The 14,561-nt window shown below is 43.2% G+C and overlaps 1 protein-coding gene across 1 annotated transcript in view; it reads right to left on the bottom strand.

Annotated features, from left to right (window-relative positions):
* The window catches only part of igsf9bb (immunoglobulin superfamily, member 9Bb), a 660,581-nt gene that overhangs the window by 89,953 nt on the left and 556,067 nt on the right, over window positions 1-14,561 (bottom strand). The window lies entirely within an intron of this gene.

Raw genomic sequence — 14,561 nt, 5'->3', positions numbered from 1 at the left:
CTACATATTTACACTGCTCATCGCCCTGACACTAAAGTCAATTTAGCGTAGCCAAACAACCTAACCTACATACCTTTGGAGTGTGGGGGGAAACCGGAGCACCTGGAGGAAACTCATGCAGATATGGGGAGAATGTGGAAACTCCACACAGACAGTGAACTGAGACTGCAGAATTGAACCCAGGTCCCTTTCACTATGACACAGCAGTGCTGGCCATTGTGTCACCATGCTGCCCGAGGAATAAATATTGGCCAAGACACTAAGTTCCCTGCTCTACTCCATAATAGTATCGAGGGCTCACTTGTGGCCAGCTGAGAGTGTGGACTTGGTTTACCATTTCATGTGAAAGACATTCCCTCTGACAGCACTGCACTCCGTCGGCACTCAATGGAGTGTCAGCATTGATTTCTGTGCTCAAGTCCTGGAGCCGTAATCTGTTGACTCAGAAACGAGAGTGCTGTCAATCGACCCACAGCTGACACTGCCGTGGATCGGCAGTAATCTGCTGTTATCATTAGTTACGTTTCATGACCTGAGCTATTGTCAACTACGAGGCTCTCCAGTTGAGAAAGTGACCAGCCATTTATAAGATCTCAGCACAAGAATAAGGTTGTAAGAAAATTAAGTGATAGCGAGTGTGCTGAAAACTCATGCATGGGGGTCAGTTTTCAGGAGGTTAAGTGGGAACTGGGGAGGTGAAGTCACAGCCACTCAATCTAATTGGTCCGAGGATGGCCAATTTTCACGTTTATTTCAGTATTGTCAATCCAAACAGCTCAGTCATCATAGTGTTTTTCTGGAGGATCCAGGAATTAAGGATTAATCTCCAGCACACTGCTGCAAATAATTCAACCAAATTTGGAAATGTTAAGAGCAAATTCACCCTTATATCTTTTTAATGGGGCAGGTTTTCTGGAAGTTTGGGGATCAATTCACCCAGCAGTAAGTGTTTCTGTAAGATTTCTGAGTAACACTGGCTATTATGAATGCAACATCATACTTTGTTTCACTGGGATTAAGAGCTCACTCACAGCGTGAGGATAATATGAGCAGAATCGAGGAGAAAGTCCAAACTGGAAGAGGAACAAGCAAGAGTGGGTTTAGTTCAACTTCAGAAAGAGCAATCCTTTCCACTCACCTGTACCCAGTGAGTGAGTTTCAACCAGTGTTACACTCAGCAGGGTTCCTCCTATTTTAAATGACAAATTCACTTCATACGGTCACAGAAAGGGTCCAATTATCACTTTGGTCATAGATAGTCATAGCGGTTTACAGCATGGAAACAGGCCCTTCGGCCCAACTTATCCATGCTACCCTTTTTTTAAGCCCCTAAGCTAATCCCAATTGCCCGCATTCGGCCCATATCCTTCTATACCTATCGTATAAATGTAACTGTCTAAATGCTTTTTAAAAGGATTTAAAAGAATTTAAAAGAATATATTAGTGGGCCAGAGAAAAAGGATAAACAAAAGCAGAATAGCCAACTACCCCCTGATTGTTCTTGCAGGGTGTGATACTCATTTTTAAAGGTGAGACTCCCTTTCTTTAAAAATTGGGGGTGTGGGGGCATCACCTGTTATATGCTCCCTCACATATTTAACCCTATAGACCTCAACAGAACTGATCCACAAGGGTGTCATATCAATCCTTAGAGTGCAGAAGAGGCTCTTCAGCCCATCAAGTCGGCACCAACTCTCTGACAGAGTAACTGAACCCAGGCCCTCACCCCCGCCCTATCCCAGTACCCTGCACATTACCCACGGCTAATCTATCTAACGAATGCATCTTGGGACACTAAGGGGCAATTGAGCTCATCCACCTCTTTGGACTATGGGAGGAAACAGGAACACCTGGAGGAAACCCACACAGACTGGAGGGGTGGGCATGGGGGCTCTGAGGACATGCTGGGGGGGGGGGGGGGGCCTCTGAGGACATGGGGGGGAGAGGACATGCCTTACATCTGCCCTATATCCCTGCTTGGTGGCAAAGTTCCGATCACATTTGGGGCACACCCCCACCCTGAGCCTGGCTTTGGGGGCTCCTGCTCTCTGGCTGTACTCATTTTGAACAGTGGTGTCAGTGTAAGACTGAGACCGTAGCTTGTGGATTTTCACACTTTGTCTGCTTTTCTCAAAGACCTAGGCACTGAAACTGATGAATATTGTAGTGGGGTTACACATGAGAGTTGTGAGTGGCAGTGATTAAATTCTGCAATCGCAGCACACTGTTGTGCCTTAGCAACCAGACTGCGTGGAGGTACTTTGTCATTAAATCAGTTTGACAAAGTGATGAGCCTGAACTGTACCACCTCTGAGTATTTATTTCCATGCCCATTATTAATCCCTCCACCTAAACTATACTTAGACTGAAACTTGGCACATCAATCAGGATCTCCGTTTGCATTGTCATTCAAATTTTATTTTCTTTGGCTAATAAACCATGTTTTCCCATTATTGTGGAGCTGAAATACACACAGGACTGATGCTGTTCAAAAGGAATTCCAGCAAAATCACACCACCAGTAATTAAACAAGTGAAAAGCAAAAGTGACTCAGAACGGGCTATCTTAGTGGTTTAGTGAGAGCCGCTGTCGACTCAAGATTGATCACTGAAGGGGGTGCTTTACATTCTTGTGGAGTTTTTAGTATTCTTCATTTCCATGAACTTCTCAGTCAGGAGACTGTTCCGAGTTTTAAAAAAAATCAATTATTTCAACTGGCCACATGCTGGGAATTGTTCTACAGATGATGCCAATTAAGGAATTACCCAGCCTTAGTGGCATTGCAGATTGTGGGTGGAATTTTCTCAAAAGAAATTTTAAGTGTAAAAGGTTTTCTCACCCGTCTTTTCAGCAAGGTAGGTAACAGTAATTAACGGCACCCTGTGCAGTATAGAGGCCGCAATGTGATTCTTGCCAGGAGGGGGAGGTGGGTGGAGTCTCAGCTCACCAGTGAGGCCTGCTGCTGAGCTCCAGGAGCACCAATGCGCAAGTGCACCGATCTCCAAGTATAGTCTACACAGAGATCTGTCACCTACCCCCACCCCAACCTGGACATGGTGAGCTGGTAAAATCCCGCCCTGTGTGTATGGACAGGTGTGCGGTTTTAGTTTAATTTGTGGTCAGGTTGTACATACACTAGCACTTGTATCCAAGTCGGATGTTCCAATTTGCTACACTGAGAAACCTCCTCTTCAAGCACCACTTCTAATGAGGCCATTTTACTGGTTACACAATGCTGGGAAATGATTTTGCCAGGGTACTGAAGATGCATGATATGGATCAGTATCACCACAATAGTGCAATATGGTGGCACAGTGATTAGCCCTGCTGCCTCACAGCGCCAGGAACCTGGGGTCAGTTCTGACTTTGGGTGACTGTCTGTGTGGAGTTTGCATGTTCTCCCCATGTCTGTGTGGGTTTCCTCCAGGTGTTCTGGTTTCCTCCTGCAGTCCAAAGATGTGCAGGTTAAGTGGATTGGCCACGCTAAATTGCCTCTTACTGTCCCAAGATGTGCAGATTAGGGGGATTAGTGGGTAAATCCATGGGGTCACAGGGGATAGGGAAGGGGTGGGTCTGGGTAAGATGCTCAGAGAGTCTGTGCAGATTTGAAAGGCCAAATAGCCTCCTTCTGCACTGTAGTGATTCTATATCAAAAAGTGGGAGCAAATCATGCATTAGGAGGAATCCTTTGGTTAGTGGAATATCTTTTAAATTGAACAGTAATTTTAGTTATTTTTCACATTTCCATTCTCTTCACAGGCCTCTGTGGCTGATGTGCCTGACCTTGCCCATCCCCAGGCCAAGTAAGATCATTTATGAGCTCCCCGCACTCCTGCAACCCGTCCCCCCACCTTCCCCCATTGCTATTCCACCTTCAGTTCAGTTCAGTGCAAACATTTTGACTATTCCTCCTGTGGGGCATGAGGAGAGGCACCTTCACCTGGCAATCTACCCCAACTAACAGGTTTGTTGCCTGGGGGGAGGGGGGGTTCCGCCTGTGTGAACTTACTGCGCTCAGTGGAGGGCCCCATTAGTCGCAAGGGCTGCCTCTGCAGGAAGAGCCCCTGCCCCTGAACCCCTGCTTGGCACCTCTCAGATTGGCCCCAGCAAGTCCCCCCATCTAATCGGGTCTTGGTCCTCTGGCACCGATCCTCCTCCCAGGCCTCCTGCAGTCCCAGCAGTGGCCACCACTCCGGGTGGCGCTGCTGGGTCTGAAGAGCTGCTGGCCATCTGACTGGTTGGCTGGAAGCTCATGAAGGCGGGACAGTCCTCGCTCTGAAGTCCCTGGGGACCCTGGTGATTTAGGTTGTGATTTAAAACACACTGAAGCTCTTGGAAATGATTGCAGCAAGGTTGCCACTGGCTTTGCAGTCAGTAAACTACAGCAATTAAATCCAGCCCCATGTCTTCGCATCTACAACACTGGTCTGCCAGATGTTTTCATTCACTGAGGATCTACGTCGGGTAAATTTGATACCTGTGGTCAGTTCTTGGCTGTGTACCTTAAATAGCACCTTTGGGAATAGTGAGTGAAGACACAGTAAATCCTACAATGACTAGAGTCTGTATTTTCATGTTAGTGTTTGTGCTGAAGTGAGCCCTTTCTCAGGACAATCTTGCTGTGTAAATAAATAGGATTTATCACCACCATTGTTCAGCAGAATTCCCAAGGGGTTTTTCCAAGTAATCAATGTCTGCTCTAGATACGGCATGAATAAAACTGATATTTAAAAATGCTGGACGGAATTTTCCAGCTGGTTTCACCAGTGGGATTTTCTGGTTTCAGCCCTTGAAACAATTCGCTGGAGGAGGTTGCAGAGGAGATTTACCAGGATGCTGCCTGGGATGGAACATTTAAGTTATGAAGAGAGGTTGGATAGGCTTGGGTTGTCTTCGTTGGACCAGAGAAGACTGAGGGCAACCTGACTGAGGTGTACAAGATTATGAGCGACATGGAGAGGGTGGACAGGGAGCAGCTGTTCCCCTTCACTGAAAGGTCAGTTATGAGGGGACACAAGTTAAAAGTGAGGGGTGGGAGGTTTAGGGGGGATTTAAGGAAAAACATTTTTACTCAGGAGGGTAGTGACAGTCAGGAATGCGCTGCCTGGGAGGGTGGTGGAGGCGGGATGCCTCACATCCTTTAAAAAGTATCTGGATGAGTACTTGGCACTCCATAATATTCGAGGCTATGGGCCAAGTGGGATTAGGTGGGCAGGTGAGGGCATTTCATGCATCGGTGCAGACCCGATGGGCCGAAGGGCCTCTTCAGTACTGTAGTATTCTGCGATTCTGTGAATTCTTAAAGTATTAGAGTAAAAAGAAAACAATTCAATCGTAAAGACCCTCAATTTCAACTTTCGGCCACCTACTATCAAACAGGAAATGATACCACAACTTCCTTCACACCGGTCTGGTACCCAGTTACTGACTGAGTTGCCAAAAACCATCAATGCCAACACCAGAAAGGAATAAAAATCTCAATATAGATTCAGAGCTTTTATATATTCACAACTGCAGATTTCTTGTTAAAAATCACCCTGGGCTTTAGCGCACGCTCTCGCCTGAAGATTATTATACTCAGGGTGTAGTCGATGCAAAACACTGCAGTCTGTAAACCCAAGGAGATGATACGGTTATAGCTCAGCAAGTAAATTAATTCGGCAAATGTACCAATCGACACACAAAACAAGTCTTAATATTTCCATATGCTAAATCACTCTACACTTGAACTCTATGGGAGCAGAATAACAAGAAGGAAATGTAATTCCTGATAGGTAGAAACCCTCATCTAAATTCAAGTGGCCAACTGAAGAAATGGTGACAGAATGTAACCTTGACAAATGAGAGGAAGTGTGGAGGTAACATTCAGTCGAGTGTGAAATTAAACTGAAAGCCTTTGCTATGGAAGTCACTTTCCTCATAAAGCCCACATAGATGATGATTGGTCCGAATCCAAAAGTCTCTGACATGGGGTGGGCTGTTATCAAAAAGTAACTGGCCATTTCTCCAGCTAGCGCCGTACATTTAGCAAGAAATAAAGAGCCCCAATCATGCATTGACATTCCAGCGCTAACAGGGCCATAACAGTAAGAATCCGACTGGTTACCAGAAAGGAATCATTTAAAACAAATGTAAGCACAAATACCTCTTCAACAGAGACCCAGACCCAGACTGTGCTCAGCTGCTCTGATAGCCAGCAGATCAAGGAGAGTGTGAAGGACACTCAATCCACTGTGACTGACACACTTCAGGGCTTCTAACTCAAAGATATTGAAGGCTGTCTCTACGTGGAATCAGGATTTATTTTCTCGCTAAATTAAATTTTCCCTTTGTGAAGTTCTGATGATGCCATCTATCAACACCAGTAATGTGATGGGGATGATTTCCTCTGTGTGAAAGTAACAATATTATAAATCTGTTTCACAAAAAGGGGGGTTTCTGACTTCATAGCATATAGCACAGAAACTAAACATTCCACCCCATGTTGGCTCCGATGCATGGACAGCTTTCGAGAGAGGAACAGTCAGCGACAGTACGAATTTAAAAATGGCTTGTAAAAAAAATTGATTTCAAATGAAAACCATAAATGTCGACTTTGCGAAGCAAATGAAGCTTTTTTTAATTAAAAAAGACTTGCATTTATATACTGCCTATTAGGCCTGCAAGTGCCTTTGCAATCAATGAAGCACATTTGAAACATGAACCGAAATTCTCCGGCCGCTTACAATAATGGGATTATCCATTTCCACTGGCGCACCCACATTTGCGGGTTTCCCGTTGGCGGCGGGGGAGGGTGGGGGGGTTAACATCAACGGGAATTCCTATTAACAGCAGGGGGACAAAAGAAACAAGGCGTAACTTCCTGCTGGCGGGAAACACACGGCTGGGAGGCCAGAAAATCTCACCCATAGTCACCGCTGTGTTGTAGGAAAAGCAGCAGCCAATAGGATGGCCCCCACCTCATTTTTGAAACAGTATTTGGGATGTTTTATATCCACTTGAGAGAGCAGATGGGATCATGGTTTAATGTCCCATCTGAGGGACAGTGCAGTGCTGACGGTACGCTTTCCTGCAGCACAGTGCAGGAATGTCAGCCTGGATTCTTGTGCTTAATTCTCTGGTCGGAGACCTGAATTCACAACCTTCTGACTCACAGACTAGCGTTGCTGCCAACTGAGCTACGACTGACACTTATACTTCTAGACATTGAGTGAAAAGTGGATTTATATCAACACAAAAGAGCTGCTTGTTAAATTGAAAGGTTCACCGTTGGATTTTATTATTATAGATCCGCAGAACAGGGGAAAATGAGACACACTGGGGTTTAATTTCTTTTGCGCTCTATTTTTAGCGCATTAGTTAATATGTTCATGTTATTTTCCACACATAATAATGACTGTTAAATTAATGCAGATAAGGATTTAATGTGAACAAATTAACGAATGCGGTAGAAGCTACGCAGAGAAGAATTAAGCCCCCACACTAACAATCTTCTAATAGTTTACCTAGATGCTGAAGACCCTGCACAACCAAAAATATCTTTCAATTTCTTACACAATTCGTTCACCTACAGTCCTTTTGGAATTAAAATTTGAGTTCCTGTTGTATGTAATTAAATGTGCACGTCCTGCCTCTTGCTGGCAAAGCAATCATCTGACTCAATTTCATAGAATAATACAGGACAGAAGAAAGCCACTCACTAATCTGTTGATAGTGTTTTAGGGACTCTGGGAGTCAGGTGTCATTTTGAACATTAGCCCTGCGCCTTTGAGATTCCAGTGTTGTGGGATGTCGGTTTTTTAGGGACCCCCGAGGTATTTTTGATGGCTGTTGAAGTAAATTAAGGAATTGTTTGCCTTCAAAAAGAAATTCCTGATGTAAATTTGAGATCCTGGAATTGCTTCATCTGGATTTTTGCCGACATTATCTGGAAACATGGTGTTATGTTAAACACAGCTGGGATAATATTGATAAGGCTGATACTGTTCATCTTAAATCAATGCAGCAATGTAAATTGCATGTATTTTAACACACACAAACATACATGTACACACATATATGCACACATACATACAAGGCACACACATATGCATACACTGACATGCACACAGGGATGCACACACACATACACCTAGGCACATACACACCAACAGACTCAAGAACAACTTCTTCCCTACTGTTATCAGTCTTTTGAGGATCCTATCAAATATTACGTTGATCTTTCACTTTTCATCTATTTGTAACTGCAGCACTATATTCCGCACCCTATCTTTTCCCTTTTCCCCAATGTAAAATAGTATGTTTTGGTGGTGTAGCGCGCATGAAATAATACTTCTCTCTGTGTCCCAGTACATATGACAATAAGTCAAATCAAATCACACACACTCACACACCTATCCATACAAACACACACATGATTACACACACATAGACACACACATGCGTGCACACACATGCACACACAGACACATATACACAGACACAGTGCACATCTTAGGACAGACTCCACAGATGATTTTTGAAAGCTTGAGCAGCCATTCAAGGCACTCTGAGAAGAATTTCTCACTTTCTGTTGGGAAATAACTACAATAATATCAAATGTCATCGGAGAAAAGAAAATCAGAGTTAAGAACAAGGTAGATTCTGGTCACCTCCTGTAGGTGTGATATCCAATCAAAGCACTATAATTGTACACCGACAGATGAATAATAATTAGGCTGTATTTTCATATGTTGCTAATGGTTACTGAGGATTACTTATATTCTCACATCCAACTACATATGGGGCACTGAGCTTTCAGAAACTAGCACTAATTGATGTTTGATTATTCAATGTGTGTAATTTCAGGGACATTCAAGGGCATTTGGATTGACTCTGGTCAGTTCACGGTAAGCAGCAATCCACAGAATGCAGTATTTACACCACTACAGAGTGCTGATGACTTGACCATAACCTGGAAATCCTCACACTTTATCACCAAGGGGCTGGTGGGGAGATTAAAAGCTTCTTGTCGCCTGAAACCAGGTACCTTCCTTACACTGGACTGGTAGCAGCGTGATACGAACATCATCAGGCTGCATGTTGCACATATATAATACTGAGGTGCAAATGCTCCGTTTTCTACCGCAGACCTTCTTCCAGTGAAAGTCGTTCTGCAGCATGGTCACTTCCTATTGTGCAGGATCTGCCTGATACATTCAGAAAGCAGCAGAAACACCAAAGGACTGTGTCCCACTGCTTGAAGTCACACGTTCCACTTTACCATTTTGGCTGAGGATCTCCACCTGACATGGTGGGAAGGATCACACAGGTCAACAATGTTAGGATGACCCTGAGCTGAGGACTGGCTGGGACAAAAATGGCAGGCTCAGTCAGGCAACAGCACTGGCTTCTATTCTAGTGGTGGTTTGCTTTGTAAACTGCTTCTCTTGGTCTCTGGAGAAAGGCATACTGTCTTACTGGTTTCCTAAGGCAGTATTATCACACTATCCCTACAGCACAGAAGGAGGCCATTCAGCCCATCAAGGCTGCACTGACAACAATCCCACCCAGGTCCTATCCCCATAACCCCACATATTTACCCTGCTAATCTCCCTGACAGTAGGGTCAATTTTTAATATGGCCAAACAACCTAACCTGCACATCTTTGGACTGTGGGAGGAAACTGGAGCACCCAGAGGAAACCCATGCAGACAGTGGGAGAACATACAAACTGCACACAGACAGTCACCTAAGGCTGGAATTGAACCTGGGTCCCTGGCGCTGTGAGGCAGCAGTGCTAACCACTGTGCCACCCTTGCTTGCTAAAGTAAGACTGTTACGTAAATGGACAACATTCGCTCCATCACAGATATACTCTGGCACACACTTGGCTTTATTAATGAGGTATTGGCGAAAGATTCCTCATGCAGTGATGGCATTTGAAAGCAGATAGATATACAAATCATCCTGCTTAAAGCTCATTAAGTTCACAGGGTGGATAACTTCCATTAAACACGCCAAAGATCTTCATTTCTCCAGCTTCATTTCTCCAGCTAACGAGTTGTCATTTTTAATCTATTAATTAGCGCTTTTGTATTCTCTAAAATTGGCATTTTCCATTGCCTGACAATAGAAATTGTAAACCACTTGATTTGTTAATGAGATATTGTACAATATTAAATTGATTAATTAAAATATCCTTTGCTATTTTGCAATTACAACTGAATAGGCTAAAGGAATATTTTAAATAGACAGCTTTTGATGAAATCGCTTGCCCGCTAAATATTAACTGTCCCAAATTTGCATTTCCTCCAGAAAAAAATTAATGAAAATGGTCATTTCTTCCAAGGATATAGTTTTGTTGCCACAGGATGTAATGCATCTGTAACAAATGTTAGGATATTGTGATTAAGTGGAAAAATAAGAAATCCAATAATTGGGAATGTGTTCTGGTTGACTGTCCAAAGGGAAAACAAGCCTTTTTTTTGTAAAATGGGGAAGAGACAAAAGCTGGAATTTTCTGGCTCATTCACGCCAGCGGGATTTTCCCATCCTACTGCAGTGAACAGAAATTTGGCTTCTTGCCAAAACTTCCATCTTCGCTGCAGTGGGTGCGTAGTGTGAATGGGTGAAAAGATCACACGCAAATTGTTTGAACTGATAGAATTAGGACTTAATGGTACTGATTAGCATGGCCAAACTGGGAACAGGTGTTTACCTGAGGCAAGTTTGGTAACAATGGAGGATTGGGATAGATTTCAGATTTATATTCTAAAAGATGTGCGCTTCAGTATGAAAGGTAATCATGGCTAACTTCTGAGGAGATTAATTCAGATAAGGGAAGGTCAGGAAGAAAGACAATGGCCAAAATTTTCTGGCCATTCGCTTAGTGGGATCTTCTGGTTCCCCCCAGTAGTGAGATCCAGCCATGGGTTCCCCAGTGGTGGAGAGTACTGACAATGGGAAAACCCTTTGACAGTGGCAACTCAGGAAGATCCCATCGCTGACCAATGGAAGGTCATCGCTGCCACCAGAAAACACTCCACAGTGGGTGGTGGAGGACACAGAAAATCTCATCTAGTATATCAAAGGCCATTCACACTCGGCAGGGAGATGGCAGCCCCCACCTTCCAAACCCACAACCATTATCATCTACAAAGAGAAGGGCAGCAGATAACTGGAAACACCACCACTTTGAAGTTTCCCTCCAAGTCACTTGCCATCCCGACTTGGAAATAAGTTCCTTCACTGCCACTGGGTCAAAATCATGGAATTCCCTCCCAAACAACACTGTGGATGCATCTACACCTTGGGTACTGCAGCGAAGAAGGCAGCTCAACATCACCTTTTCAAGGCCAACAAGTGATGGGCAATAAATGCTGGTCTAACCTGTGATGCCCACATTGTGTAGATAAATCACAAAACAGCAGAAAGCTGTGTTCACTCCTATCAAGTTCTGTCTGGAGGAAGCCCATGATGAGAAACCAATTGTTTCTATTTCAGCTTGTACACAAAACCAGAAGATGGAGGTGCCTAGTGTGGTAACTATTGCTAGAATTTGCTTCTAGTTTTTAAAACTTATGGGATGTTGTTTGGGGCGGTTTAGCTCTGAGACTGGCAAAATAGAGGATTTGGATCTGGGTAGATTTAAAGATATTGAGGATAGCCATGAATTTAGTTAATTGTATTTCAATTGACTTTCTTATTGTGTGTTTTACTGTCGAACAAACATTTATTTTGTTTAAAATTCTCTGAAAAGAATCTGGTCTTCACATCTTTCGTCATTTTATACAAATTGTAAAAAGACAGTTAAGAACAGACATTGTAGAATTTCCTGCTGCGTTTTGGAATACCCCAATAGTAACATCAGCTGTGCTCAGAACTTCGTACATCACTGGCATTTGACTCTGGAAATATCAAAAAAGTATCATTTTGCATTATCTGATGACAAAAAATATGAGCAGTTCATGCCAGGGGGTTTCTCTGGCTTGGCTGGCAGCACACCTCCTGCAGTGGGTTTCCCAGTGGTGTTGGATGGGTTCAATGGAAATTCCTATTAATAGCAGTGGGACCAGAAGATCCTTCCACCAGCAAATAGAGCTTTGCTTCCTGCTGTTGAGAAGAACACTGAGGGGAGGCCAGAGAATGAAACAAAGAATAGGAATAGGACCAAAAGGCATTTATTTATTGATAAGAGAAACCTGGTACAGGAGTTGGATTTTTGAAGTTAATACGTTAGTGTCGCAAGTAGGCTTACATTAACATTGCAATGAAGTTACTGTGAAAATCTCCTACTTGCCACACTCCGGCCCCTGTTCGGGTACACTGAGGGAGAATATAGCATGGACAATGCAGCTAACCAGCACGTCTTTCAGACTGTGGGAGGAAACCGGAGCATCCAGAGGAAACCCAAGCAGACACAGGGAGAACATGCAGAGTCCGTGCAGACAGTGACCCAAGCCGGGAATCGAACTTGGGTCCTTGGCGCTGTGAGGCAGCAGTGCTAATCACTGTGCCACCGTGTCACCTGGTTGCAATTCCAGGCTGCTCTGGAGTCAGGACTCAGTCTTTATGATGTTAAGCACAAGGCTGCTAGTTCATTCTGCCCAAGAGAGGATGCCACCATCTAGAGTGATCACTCACTCTCAGTTCCCATTGGTCCCTCAAATCAGCTGACTCACTTGTGCTGTACTTTCTTAAAGAGACAGGCACCACATTCACAACAACCTTACTTTCCTGAGTAAAGTCATTCAAGAATGGCTTTAAATACAGTAATCTACTGTAACATTTTGGTCATTGAGAACCAGACAAATGTTCAACATAATAAGAAGGGCATTTAATCTGAGAATTAACTTCCAGACTGCAACGGTTGTGCTGCTTTTCTTATAATAGCTTTGCCTGTGTGCATGTCAGGGAAGCATCATTGCTTTTGTACCCACCACCTCTCAGAATTAAATTTGAAGAATGTTAAATTTGAAGAGAAAATGAGATTCAGTAATTCAAAATAATTTGAATTTTTTTTCCCATAGTTAGATATTAGTAAGAAAGGGAAAATAATCAAACATAGTTATTGGCAAATTTGCACTTGAATTTATCATATTTATGAAAAAAGTTTGAAATATTTATTTGTGTCGTAAGTAGGCTTACATTAACACTGCAACGAACTTATTGTGAAAATCCCCTACTTGCCACAGTCCGGCACCTGTTCGGGTACACTGAGGAAGAATTTAGCATAGCCAATGCACCCAACCAGCACGTCTTTCAGACTGTGGGAAGAAATCGGAGCACATGGAGGAAATCCACGCAGACACAGGGAGAACTTGCAGACAGTGACCCAAGCCGGGAATTGAACCTGGGTCCTTGGCGTTGTGAGGCAGCAGTGCTAACCACTGTGCCACCGCAAAAATAATCTTGTAATGAAGTCAAATAAAAAATGAGTTCAGTAATTTTGTTGAATAAAACATTTAAAAGTAATACTCACTGCTTTGGTAAAGGTATGTTGCAATGAGCGAACCATACTATAACATTAATTCAAAAATGGCCTATAATTAATTTTTTTTGAATACTTATTAACTCAAATTGCATTTTTTTCATATTTAAAAACTGCAGCATGGGTTCAGTAAGGAGTATGATTATCAAACTGCTTGCACCAGTTATCCTTTTAAAAAGATTATATTAATTTTAAGCTCAAATGTTTCTAATGGAATATTTTTCCAGCAATGAGTCTGAACCATGATTGTCATTCCCATTCAAATCCATAATCAAGGTTCTCCATTTCTCTATCATTCTTTTTAGGACATTGGCATTGCTGGCTGGTCAGCATTTATTGCCCATCCCTAGTTGCCCTTCTTCAGAGGGCAGTTGAGAGTCAACCACTGTGGCTCTGGATGTCACATGCATCTCCACATTATGTCACATGTAGGCCAGACCAGGTAAGGACAGCATATTTCCTTCTCTAATGGACATTAGTGAACCAGATGGGTTTTTACAACAATCGACAATGGTTTCATAGTCATCAGTAAATTTTTAGTTCCAGATTTGTTTTTATTGAATTCAAATTCCACCACCTGCCATGGCGGGATTCGAACCCAGAACATTATTGAGTTTCTGGGATAATACCACTAGGTCTTTGCTCTCCCAGTAACTGAATTTTTTTTGTACTCAATGTCATTAGTTGAGTGGGAGCTGAACCTCCATTACATTTCACAAAAACAAAAAACTGACAGTTTGCATCTAAATTATACATATTCAGCATATCAATTATTACATTTATTCAAAATAGTTACCCTTCCTTAAAGTTAGATCTGGGGGCCCGCAATGGACCAATAAATTTCAGATTAATTTTCATGGTTCTTTTCTTTCACATGGAAGGTGTGGCGCAAATTGCATCAATTTGACAACATTACCACTGAGATTCTGCAGAGGTGCTCATTGTGCAAAATGGAAAAGAGTATGGCTGGAACTTTTCGGCTGTTCGCGACAGCAGGATTTTTTGGTCCCGCTGCAGTGTACGGAGATTTAACTGAGCACCAAATTCTCTGTCCTCCCTGGCAGCGGTGTTGGAGCTTGAAGGGACAGTT

This window comes from Carcharhinus amblyrhynchos, chromosome 29 (genome assembly GCF_965287045.1).
Source record: "Carcharhinus amblyrhynchos chromosome 29, sCarAmb.v2.hapA, whole genome shotgun sequence".
In the NCBI taxonomy this organism is placed as follows: domain Eukaryota; kingdom Metazoa; phylum Chordata; class Chondrichthyes; order Carcharhiniformes; family Carcharhinidae; genus Carcharhinus; species Carcharhinus amblyrhynchos.
The sequence above is the reverse complement of the archived record's forward strand: the minus strand, read 5'-3'. Positions and strand labels throughout refer to the sequence as shown.